This window comes from Mastigoproctus giganteus, chromosome 10, assembly GCF_048544385.1.
Source record: "Mastigoproctus giganteus isolate SK-2022 chromosome 10, ASM4854438v1, whole genome shotgun sequence".
Taxonomy (NCBI): Eukaryota; Metazoa; Arthropoda; class Arachnida; order Uropygi; family Thelyphonidae; genus Mastigoproctus; species Mastigoproctus giganteus.
Genome location: NC_143584.1, coordinates 36,560,520 through 36,572,535, shown reverse-complemented (window position 1 = coordinate 36,572,535; position 12,016 = coordinate 36,560,520). Strand labels below are relative to the sequence as shown.

The following is a 12,016-nucleotide window of genomic DNA, read 5'->3' as shown; positions in this document are numbered from 1 at the left end:
TCCCTAATTCCCACCAGTTCTTGTCTAGTAGCCCATAAAGCAGCGAATATTTTTGTCTTCATATGGGCGAAGTGTTGAGCAAAGGTGAGTCTGTCATCCCACTTTAGACCCAGGTCCAGGTGGGAGTGCACTTTTTCCACACTAGACCCGTTCACAGAGATCGAGATGCCATTTTTATTCTGCTTGTAAGTTATGGTCATTTGGGCAGGCTTCTGTGCATTAATACGGAGCCCGATGCTTTTATCATCTAGGATTTTAAAACAAGTCAGCATCCAGAGATTGAACTAGATGCATGCGTGTGCGCATGTACATTTATATTTGCGCTTGCAAATAAATAGATATGCACGTGCGCATATCTATTTATGTATGCGCGTTCGCATGTCCATCTTTATGTATGCGCGTGCATCCTTGGATTCCGGGGATTGATACCCATTCGTGCACATGTCCATATATCTACACATCCTTCCCACTCCCCACACACTCTTTAAATCACAGAGTTCTGTGCCTTCACAGTGCTTCTATGAACTTCTTCATAGAGTTCTGTGCTCTGTGACGTATACAACGTGGAGATGGGGTAACTTTGCATATGTCCATATATGTATGCGCGTGCGCATATCCATTTGTGTATGTGTGTATGCATGTCCATAAATGTATGCACTTGCGCATGCCCGTAAATGTATGCGCGTGCACATGTCCGTTTATATATGCGGAAACTATTTAAATAAACAAATAAATAATCCTTATTTGTCCTATCATACTAAATAAGGTGTTACAATGATGAGTAACAAATTCCCTTCACGGCAGTAAATGCCAGGGGATTTACAGAAAAAACAATATAAACAAATACAAAATATAGATTCATTAAATTTACACTGAATTTCTGTCCTGACAGTTCACGTGCAAGTTGCTCAGAATAACAACTACAGAAAAAACACTGTAGACAAAGAAGCACACAATTCAGTACACACACTTCAAAAACGCGCACAACTGTTAGGCGACGGTAGCCTCAGCGAACCACATCGCGGTTGTTTTTCTGTACTTCGGATATTCCATCAGCCTTTCGAAGTCAATTCCAATTTCAGATAAGCAGCAGATTGATTCCGACGCCCTGGCTGGTACGAACCTTTCAGCTATCTTCAGTCTGTTTGCTTTCATCCTCAGGGATTTTATGCCTCTTAAGGCTGATGGCGGGATGTGCCACACAAATCTGCCAGAAGCACGTTCAGGATGTCATGCCCGTCATAATCTTAATTGAAGTTATGAGTCGTTTCCAGGCAATGATGTCTGGCAAACGCTGTAGTTTCAGTTGTTCCGCAAGCTGCCTGGTCCTTAATTGATAAGGGAGATGGTGCTTATTGTTGGCCTACTACAGTATCCAGAATTCAGTAGCATATATTCTCCTAATGTGTATGGGGGGGGGGTGGCAGACGTCCACAATTCAGCACTACAATATGGCCGAATACACTGTTGTTTTTATGTATCATGCGGTTGTCGCAGGTTGTCTAACGTGCAAAAGGTGCTGCTTGGATGTCCAACGTAGATAGTTCACCCTCTTTACCAGTAAATCAATATGCGACGTGAACGTAAGTTTGGCGTCAAAAATTATCCCCAGATCTCTATGAGTGGTGGTGACAACAGGGATGGGCGTTCCATTTATTTTTGGATATATGAGCGTTGGTAATTTTTTGAGAGAATACACCATCATTACAGTCTTTTGCGGATTTAGATCCAGGCCAAATTTATCTAAGTATATGAATAGCTCCATAAGCTTATGATTGATCTGGTCACACACTGCACTATTAGACAAGTACGGCTGGATGGTCGTTAAGATCTTAATGTCATCTGTGTACGTGTATATATCGTCCCTGCTCTCACAGAACGGGATCATCATCGCCGTAAAGAGGAGTCCGGATAAGACGCCACCCTGCGGAACTTCTGTATAGATTAGTCGTTGGAGGACCAGACTGTCTGTATGGAAGTAAATGGACCGGCAAGTTAGAAGGGACTGCAGGAACTTAAGCAAGAATCCTTTTATTCGGAATGAACGTAGGGTGGCAGACTACTACTGCTGCTGATGTTACACAACGGTACACAACACTACACATCCGTCCACTCTCCACACACTTTTTAAATCTCTGGCCTTCACAGAGTTCTGTGCTACACAAAGAGTAAACAACGCGGAGATGGGGAAACCCCTGGTGCCGTCAGACAACTAACACACTTTGTACTTGTCCATTTATATATATATATATATATGCGCGTGCGCATGTTTATAAAATTAACGATGTCTAAATTGAAATCGCAACCACATCAACCTCTCCTGGCTTTTTCTAAACTTAAGTGTCCTTTTTTTTAGCCTCTCAGGAAACTAGGTGGTAGGACCTGCCTGAGTAAAATAAAAGTTGTACTGCATTACCTGGTCTGCCTCCAAGGGGATTAGTGTGGGCCCCAACGGCTAAAAGGCCAGATGAACAACGGTACACAACACTACACATTTTAAATCTCTGGCCTCAACAGTGTTCTGTTTCACACGACAATGAAAGAAACGCGTGGATGGAGGGGAACCCCCGGTGCCGTTAGGCACTAATACACTTTACCAAATTATTTTTTACCTGAATGTGAGGAGCTCGATACGTTAGAAAAAAATTTTTTTTTTCTGGCGCTGCTGACATTGTCTATCTAGCCGAGATCGGGCCCGAATACCATAAAGAACAGCTGATATATGTCGCAGCACCAGGCTACACTATAAATTAAATTGCAATTGTAGAATTGATGTCAGAAGAGGAGGACGTTGGCATTCTAACCAACGTGGCTGAGTTAGTCGGTCTCAGACGAGGAGGGCAAGGTTTCCCTTCCGGAAGCTGGTGTTTAGACCAGGAAACAGACAAATCTACCCGATGATATGGGCAATTTAGAGATACAATATACTGTCGCCTCTGAGCCGTGGTTGCTTTGGAGGTTAAAACACACACACACACCTCTGCCGAATCTCCGGGTAATCCCAACAGTTATCAGGACTGGCACAAGGCGCCTCTGTAGCCAGGTGGGAAGGAGCAGCAGTGCGTAGCACACGCTTCTTGATTAGACCGGGGTTCGAGCCTGTCACCACCAAATACGGAGGATGCGGAAAGGTCAGGGAATGACCATCGCATTTCCCGGAGCAATATGGGGTTTTTAGGAGCATTAGCAACTAAGCTAATGCTCCTAAAAACCAAATAACAAACAAACAGGACTGGCACCCAATCAATCAAAGCCAACTAATCTCAATCGAAATCATTAAGAAAGAGCTAATTAACGCCACCAATTCTCCCAAAGATAACGAGAGCTCACATTTTATTGTGAGCTCTCGCTGTGCTTGCGATATATATAATATGTTGGCTAACCAAGTTTTTTCTCTGAACTGGAATAATTATGTACAGTATAACCCTGCCAAAATAAAGTTCTTAATCCCAAAATGCCGAGCCATTACAAACCAACTGCCGTAACCTCACCTCTTAAAAATTCTAGAAAAAGTCTTTATCTGAACAAATATTAGCCCACCTGCCTAACCAGTTGCATTACGTTATTCCAAATAGATGTACTTTTACAAATGTGCTAGCCAGAGCCGGCCCGAACAAAAGCGGGGCCGGTGCAAAGTTGACTTGCGGAGCCTTGATACAAATTTCGTACAACAAAATAATTTATTGCATTTTGATATTTATTATATTGCAGAAATTGGTTTAGTAAGGATTACATGAAAATGATAAATATTAAATTATTTTAATAAAATTAACATTTCAATCACAAAAAAATCTTTAATAAATCAAATAAGAAAAATAATTGCTTCATATGCTTATAAAATACAATTTGGTATGCGACTTAATCGAATAAGGTCACAATATGTGATTTTTGTTTCATTTTCTTACATGTTTTATAGCAAATTCGTTGATAATATCATCATAATTTAGTTTTTTGGCTATTTCAGATTCAATAGATAAAATGGCTAAGGAGGTAAATCGTTCTTGACTAATGCTAGATCTCAAGTAATTTTTTATTATTTTCAATCTTGAGAAAGATCTTTCTGCAGATGCGACGGTAATTGGTAAGGTTAATATATTTTTCAGAACAGTAACAAAATTTGGATACAATTCAAATAAATTATTTTTCAGTAAATATTGTAATATTTGTAGTATTGTGATCCCGGAAGGCAAAACTCGACGACAAATTTTGATTTCATTAAATAAATCAATGCAATCAATATCGTCTTGTGAGGTCGCATTTAAGTCTTTGCAACATTTAAGAAGATCGTTTTCAGTCAGTTTTTGAATATTATCCGAATTATATAAAAAGCAATATGATGTCTCATGTTCGTGATAAATTTCGAATCTTTTCTTAAAAGAAATAATCGCACTATCGATTATGACTAGAAAATATTGAATTATGAAATAGTCTTCACCTGATGTAATAGGCTGATCGGTTCCTTCATAACAAAATTGCTTTGTTTTTCGTCCAGTTCTTTGATTCTTAAATTCAGATGTCACTTGTAATTCTTCAGCTGTTTCCTTTGCAGTTTTTAAAGAAGATTTGAATCCCGATTCACGATACTGTTCAAAAATTTTAAAAGGCCTTTTAAATGTGAATTTACAGTACCGATATCTATATTTGAATTTTGAAATATCTTGCTCATAATATTTACTTCATTCAGTATGTCATACCAAATGACCAAACTTAATAAAAATTCAAATGAAGTAAGTTTATTTTCGATTGATTGGATTTCGTTTTCATATCACTGGTATGTTCATAAAGGTATTTCAAAGCTAGAGAAAATTGTGGTACTTTTGGTATCTCACAGATTTCACACTTTCGAGGCGACATTCCCACCTCATTTCTGACAGTGGTTTTGGAGTAAGATGTTTGACACGCTCTTTTAATATATCGCAGCGTATCACAGAACTTGCAAAAATATTATATATGCTTTGTAAAGTCCCAAAAAATGAATTTGCAAGGGAAGATGATTTTGAAATGTCTCCAAGAACTAAATTCTTTTGCAGGATAAGTGCTTGCACGCATTTATATAAACCTCTCATATGAGCTCCCTTATCATACCCCTGTCCTCGACAGTTCCCTAAATCTAATTCCTCCTTTTCTAATATGCTTTCAATTTTAGCTGATAACCCTTTTCCTGTCGAGTCTTTTACTGTTTCAAAACAAATAAATCGTTCTTGTATACTCGCATCACTTTCAGAATTATCTACATTAACATATCTTAAAATAACAGATAATTGTTCTTGATGGCTTACGTCTTGGAGTGCAATCTAATAAAATTGTGAAATACTTTTTTTTTTTTTTTTTTTTATGAAAACCCCAAACACGAAAGGTATCAAAACCTATAGTACTTAGTACCGTGCATGGGTTGAAGGAGAAGTATAGGCGGAGGGGAATGCCGGAAACTTTGCTCTAGAGACTAAACATGGGTTTCACCACTTCAAGACTCCAATAAGCAAAGTGGTGGTATTTCACCGGGTGATGAAAGTCATCTACCACCTACTTAGCTTTCTTAACTGTATTTATTATTTCCTTTCTAACTTTTTTAGCCAAAGCAGAAATCAGTTCATCTTGTATTCTATGAGATAAATAGAAACGCGATGCTGATTCTATCCACCAAATGTTGTTTCATGATTGGGTCAAATCTTGCAAGTAATTCTACAAGACCTAAGAAATTACTGTTGTGCGGTTTATATAAAGCATCGCTACTGCCCCTGAACGCCAAATTATGCTCTGATAAAATTGCAGCCACTATTTGTTCACAAACACATTTTAAACGCTGTGTTTCGTTTTTAATTATTTTTTCATGTTCTTTGTTAATAGTGTTTCCAAGTTTCAAATTCTTTTCAAGTTGTAACAATTTGTACATAGCTTGTAAATGATATTTTGATCTTTCATGACTTTGTAATCGCGATTACAATTTCATGACTTTGAGTAGAGCAACCACCTTCGTTCTTGACGTTCCCCATTCGTTAATTTTCTTAAATAATAATTTTCAGAAAAACTTCTGTTATTTTTATCTTTCGGAAAATCATAGTTTTTTACTTGTGTCACGCCATTTTGTACGATAGCCATTCTAAATTTATCAGTTATAATTTCGGGCCAAGTACCAGGATCATTGATATCGATATTTTCGTCTTCGTCGCTTTGTTAATTCTCTTGAAGCTGCGGTCCTCGGAATAATTCATCTTGTTCGACGCTGACAAAAAATCCTCCGTCTGTACTTTTCCCTCTGCTTCGTGATCTTCCCGTTCTACAGTTTTCTTATCATCGCTTTCCTCTTCATTAGGACGAGAGCTGGCTTTATGATGATCGGGATCGTTTTCGTGGATGTCGCACGGCGTAATTTCATTTCCGCGAGTTTGATCTTCCAGTAACTGTGAATTATGCGTTTCTTCAATTTGTTGCACATTTTCGGTTTTTAAAAATTTTGCAAGGGAGTTCCTCTGTTTTTCCTTAATTTCTTCACTCTTTCTTTTTTTCTTCAATTTATCAGAGCCACACATATACTTTCTTCCTGCATCTCTGTCTCTACTAGTCATGTTGCGAAATATATATTAATATGTTATTTATTTTCAAACCTCGCGAATCGCGATAAAAACGTACGATGTACGATCAGCTGTCATATATTCGTATTTGTGGGGAATATTTATTCAATAATTTCAAATGAAACTCCAATAAATTATTATTTTTATTTGTAAGGAGAGATATTTTAAATATATTTGAAAGAAAATATATTTTTCCGTGTTCTTTGGGGAATTCTTGGCGGGCTTTCAAATAATGTTAATAACATGATTATTGACATTTTATTTCTTATGTATATTAAAAATATGGCCATTTTATGGCGATGTCGCTAGATTTTGCGACAGTATTAAAACAAAAAAAAAATTAAATCATTTTTATTTTGAAAAATCAGTCAGCGGCGCGGGGCCTTCAGAAACGCTGGGCCTTGTGCGCTCGCACCGTTCGCACCCCCCTCGGGCCGGCTCTGGTGCTAGCCATTCAGTCCAGTTCTAAATGAGTTTGAGGCTGCCTGAAATCGCTGATGTCTACGCTATTGTCAATCGGCCTTCGACTGCATAAATGTTAATATTTTAATTAATGATTGAAAATGCTTTCGGTATAAAAGGAAATATACTTCGATTCCTACGATCTCCTCTAAGGTGAGATCAGTAATTTTCCGCATCACAAAAGGATCACCGAATAGAAAAATAACATATACAAACACTTCTTAAGGTCTTCCACAAGGGAGGAGCCTGTTCCACACGGTCTGGTCTACTCTTCAGAGCTCTCTCTCTCTTAATCCCATTTCTAAATCTTCGAGACGATGTTTACAAGTATACCAACGACACTAAACTCTTCACACCTTTACCCCAATCAATAAGTCCTAGAAATGCAGTGGCCCAAATCAACCAGAAGCGTGATGATTTCGCTCAATATATAAAACGGTTTAATCTCTTCCTTAACTTGGAAAAACTGTGCTGATAATCTGCTCTCTTAAGCTAATACCACTCATACTGAAACCACTGCTAGGAGTCGAATTAATTTCTACAGTTATGAGTCAGAAAGACTAACAAAGGGGTTTAGGGTTGAAAGCCTTAGACTACGTGAAATTCACTAAACGAAAAAGTTAGTGCAAAGCATCACTGTATTTCATAGTAAGTCAACAAAGTAGGTGGAATGGCATCGTTTTTGTTACATCTGATATTGTGAATGCTTTCACGTCGAGTTGATATTGGACTACTTCGAATAAGCAATGCTTCGCCAGTAGTGAAGACTAATAAATAATCTTTATCTGTCCTACCAAACTAAATAAAGTGTTACAATGGTGAGTGACAAATTCCCTTAACGGCAGTAAATACCAGGGGATGTAAATGTTACTTATTCACGGCGGATACTACCACTCAGACGGCACCGTTTCGAAGCTTATTGGCTTCTCATCGGTGTGCGGATAGGTACCCCGGTGATACAATGAGTAACAACCCAGTTATGAAGTATAACTCCACAATATATAGTGCAATATAACGGAAACTCGTTGTGAAAGCATTCACAATATGAGATGTAACAAAAACAATGCCATTTCATCTACTTCGGTGACTTACTAGAAGTCAGAAAGACTTTCGCATTCAGGTATCTTAAAACGGTCATCTATCCATCGGTAATATATGATCTGTTATGTTGTTATTGTTATTTAGGAGCATTAGCAACTAAGGCCATATTGCTCCGGGGATATAAGGTGGTCATTCCCTGACCATTCCGCATCCTCCCTATTTGGTGGTCACGGACTCGAACCCCGGTCTAATCAAGAAGCGTGTGCTACGCACTGCTGCTCCTTCCCACGAAGGCGCCTAATATATGCAGCATAAGTATATGAGTGTCGGCCACTCCAACCAAAATGAAACCTATTATTGCTGCAGAATACCGGTCAACTGAAAATCGGTAGATAAGCCATTCGCCATCACCGTGTTGAAGCCAAGTCTTATTTCCAGAAGTCTACAGAGAAATTTGATTTGTGTGGGAGAAGGAAATAAAAGCATAAAGCATTTTTCCAAATTCCAGGAGGGGGACGGGGAGGAGAATCAGATCTCACTTTGCATACATCCCTGGAATCAACGTTTTTTCTCCTTCTTTTTTTTTAATAGCAGGTGCTGAACTGATAAGGGATAGATAAATCTAGCGTTTAAACTTTATTTCATAAGTAAAATAGCTAAAGGCATGAAAATGCTGCTGTATTTTAACGGCATTCCTTTTTCCACATTTTTTCGATAATAACTAAAATCAATGAGATTAATACAAAATGGTGAATTTGAATATAAATCTAATATCTTACAAATTTAGATGGAATCTAAAATTAAACAAATAATACTTGAATATTGAGGAAGAATTAACATAATGTACTGTAATACTGTTACAAATTTACCATCAATGTATAAAGAATATACAGGGTGTCCCAAAATCACTATATACGCTATCTATTTGGCTAAATAAGATTAACTTAAAAAAAATATATATTCCAAATGACATTTATATATATATGTATTTACAATGTTTACAAAATATAGGTATTTGCCTTGTTCTACCACTTTTCATAATTTATTAATTATTATGTTTTCTTTTCAAACTCAAATATACGTATAATATTGCCATTAAAACAATTTTTTTTTTCTTTTTTTTTGAAATTCGCCTTATTTAGCCTAATAGATAGTGACTTTGGGACACCCTACAAATAAAGTGCGGAAAATAAAATTATCCAAAGCAAACACTGCGTAAGCGATAAGGCTCTGCTCTATGATGTACCTAAATTGAAACATTTCAAAAACGATGAAAATATAACTCCAAGTACAGTTAGAAGCGTTACTGAATTTAACACCTTTATTGGTGGCGAAACAACTATACTAGTCAGCAACCACAAGTGTATGTGTGTGTGTGTGTGTGTGATGGTGGTGTGTGTGTGGGGGGGGAGGGGATTTCGATGATTGAGTGTAGTACGTATATGCCTGTTAGATGCGCCTGGGGTGGGAGAGTTTCAAAAACTTAAGACTACAGAGGGCATAAAATTGCAGTTAAGCCATTCCCTTTAGATGCAATCACCTACATTTATACACGTCTTATTCGAACTAATTTTACAATGACCAGTCCTTGATTAAAATACATTCGAAGTAAAGGTTCACAATTTATACTGATACTTCTTGAAAATGGACCAGTTTTGAAGAACAAATTTTTACACTCTTTTATTATTTTTTTTTTTCTTATTAGGAATACTGAAATTAATGTTGCTTTTGTCACATACCGTTCGCATCCAGTACTTCAATTATTTGTATCGTGCAGAGATGTGTAAAATAAAAAAAAGGAATATATAATTTTAGATGACTTGTCAAATTAAGATGATAATAAGATAATATCGTTACTGTCATGTTTATGGGCACAGGACTCTGTTGTGCTGGAAACGTTAGGTTTCCAATCAATAGAAAATGCTACAGATAACTGTCAAGCATACACACATACCACATACTGTTTACACTATTTATGCCTAATCTTATTTTAATGTTTCCTTGCCTTCGGTGAGTCAGGTATCAATCCAGCAATAATTGCTATTGTGGCATATACGTTTCATTTCCATTATGTACCATCTACGTACGAAGGGTAGTTTTAAATTCATATACATTTTTCCTTAAACATCTTTCTTAAAAATAAAAATGCCACCTACCTTCTCCTCTTTTCTCCATTGCTATAGTACTTTAGCGTTTCTCTCCAGTGAGAACGTGAGAAGTAGGTCGACGCTGCTGCCGTTTCATAGTGAGCGGGCGAATCGTCGGGATGCTTTTCGCTGAAATGCTGGTTTATCCGCGAAATGCACACACACACACACACACACGCCGAAGGTAGGCACCCACAGCCTGTTGCATTTGTCGCGGCTCCTCCACGCCTCCCGCTATTTGTATACTCTCGACCACAACTCACTCACGACTTTTATTCATAAGAAATCGTTCCATCAGCTGATGTTTACACGAAAACGCGTGAATCTCCGTCGTGAGGGCTAACGGCACACGAGCTCAAGAAAAATGTTGGGGTCAGTATATCTGTACTAGTTAAAACATTAATCAATATTCACTAATTAATACATTTCAGTAATTGGGGATTCATACTCTACATAGCCTTGACAGGTGGCGCCTATTTCGGAATACAAATACTGATAAAGGAAATCGATTAAATGGTTTTTCAGACTACATCCGTCTGATGATGTATAGCGTTTGTAGAAACTTGTATAGAGTGATAGGAGGGAAATTATAGGGAAAACCGTTCCATAGATTTTTCTTACTTATTCGTCAAAGACGATGTTGAGCGGACAGGTGCACAATAGGGAAAGAAATGAAAAATTCTGGTAGACCATTAAATTCCCATTTTGCAATTTTAAATGTTCTACACTACTTAAATATTGCTGGGTGATGATATAATAGCATCCTATAGAATGAATTCTTGGTAACATTCCCTTTCAAGAAAGGGTAAAGGTAATTTATTTTATACCCATTTGTCAAACAGCACTTCTATCCCATAGATCTACGTTTTATCAGGAATACAGCTCCTGGGCAACCGAAGTCACATGACCTGTGCCACAGAGTAATAAGATATCTTACTACTCTGTGACCTGTGCTTCCCAGATATATGGATGTAATATATATATATATATATATATATATATATATATATGTTTTAATTATATATTATACTAATATATAATATAATATATTATATTCATATTTTAAGTTTCAAAAAGACGAGTTACAGTCGTTGAACTGAACGCCACAGCCAGGGCCGAGCAAATATGGGAGGTAGGGAAGTGCTTTGATACGCCGTACCAGGGCTCCGATCTACGAGGTCCCAATCGAGGGAGCCAACAAAATTAATAAACGAGGCCACTAAACTCCTTTTGCATCTGGGCCCCCGACGGCCCTGGCCACAGCTATTTTATATATATATATACAGTAGACTGTCGAAATAATGGCACCCCAAATAACGGAACATTCGAGCTAACGGCAAATTGAGACGGTGCCGAAAAAAGAAAACGGCAAGTCGTAATGTGATTACATACTGTTCGTCATTTTGAAAGTGAATTCTGTACTGATATCACGGATTATACGCCGTTTTACATTTATTTAAAATTAAAAACCCCCACTATGGCTCCTAATGCTAATAAACCTCATACAGAAGAGAATTACAACATTAAAGCTTAGTGACAAACTTGATATAATAATAGCAAATATAACGGGTGTAAGTAGGATTGTATTAATGGCAGAATATATAATATTGGATCATCATGCTTGTTTTTTATGTGCAGTTAATAAAATTGCATTCTTAATCTCTCTGTTTCTTATCTATACCTCATTATTTTTGCATTAAATATATTAAAAATAAAACTTTCTAGATAACGGAAAAATCGAAATAACGGCATCTTGAATCCCCGAAGGTGTCGTTATTCTGAAGGTCTACTGTA

At 37.3% G+C, this 12,016-nt stretch overlaps 1 protein-coding gene across 1 annotated transcript in view; it reads right to left on the bottom strand.

Annotated features, from left to right (window-relative positions):
* LOC150078984 (serine/threonine-protein kinase NIM1-like) overlaps positions 1–10,408 on the bottom strand; it is a 123,987-nt gene extending 113,579 nt beyond the window's left edge. The window contains exon 1 of the mRNA XM_090382455.1: positions 10,232–10,408. The gene's annotated coding sequence lies outside the window, so the exon portion shown is untranslated. The remainder of the gene's footprint in view (positions 1–10,231) is intronic.
* Between the last annotated feature and the right edge of the window lie 1,608 nt (positions 10,409–12,016).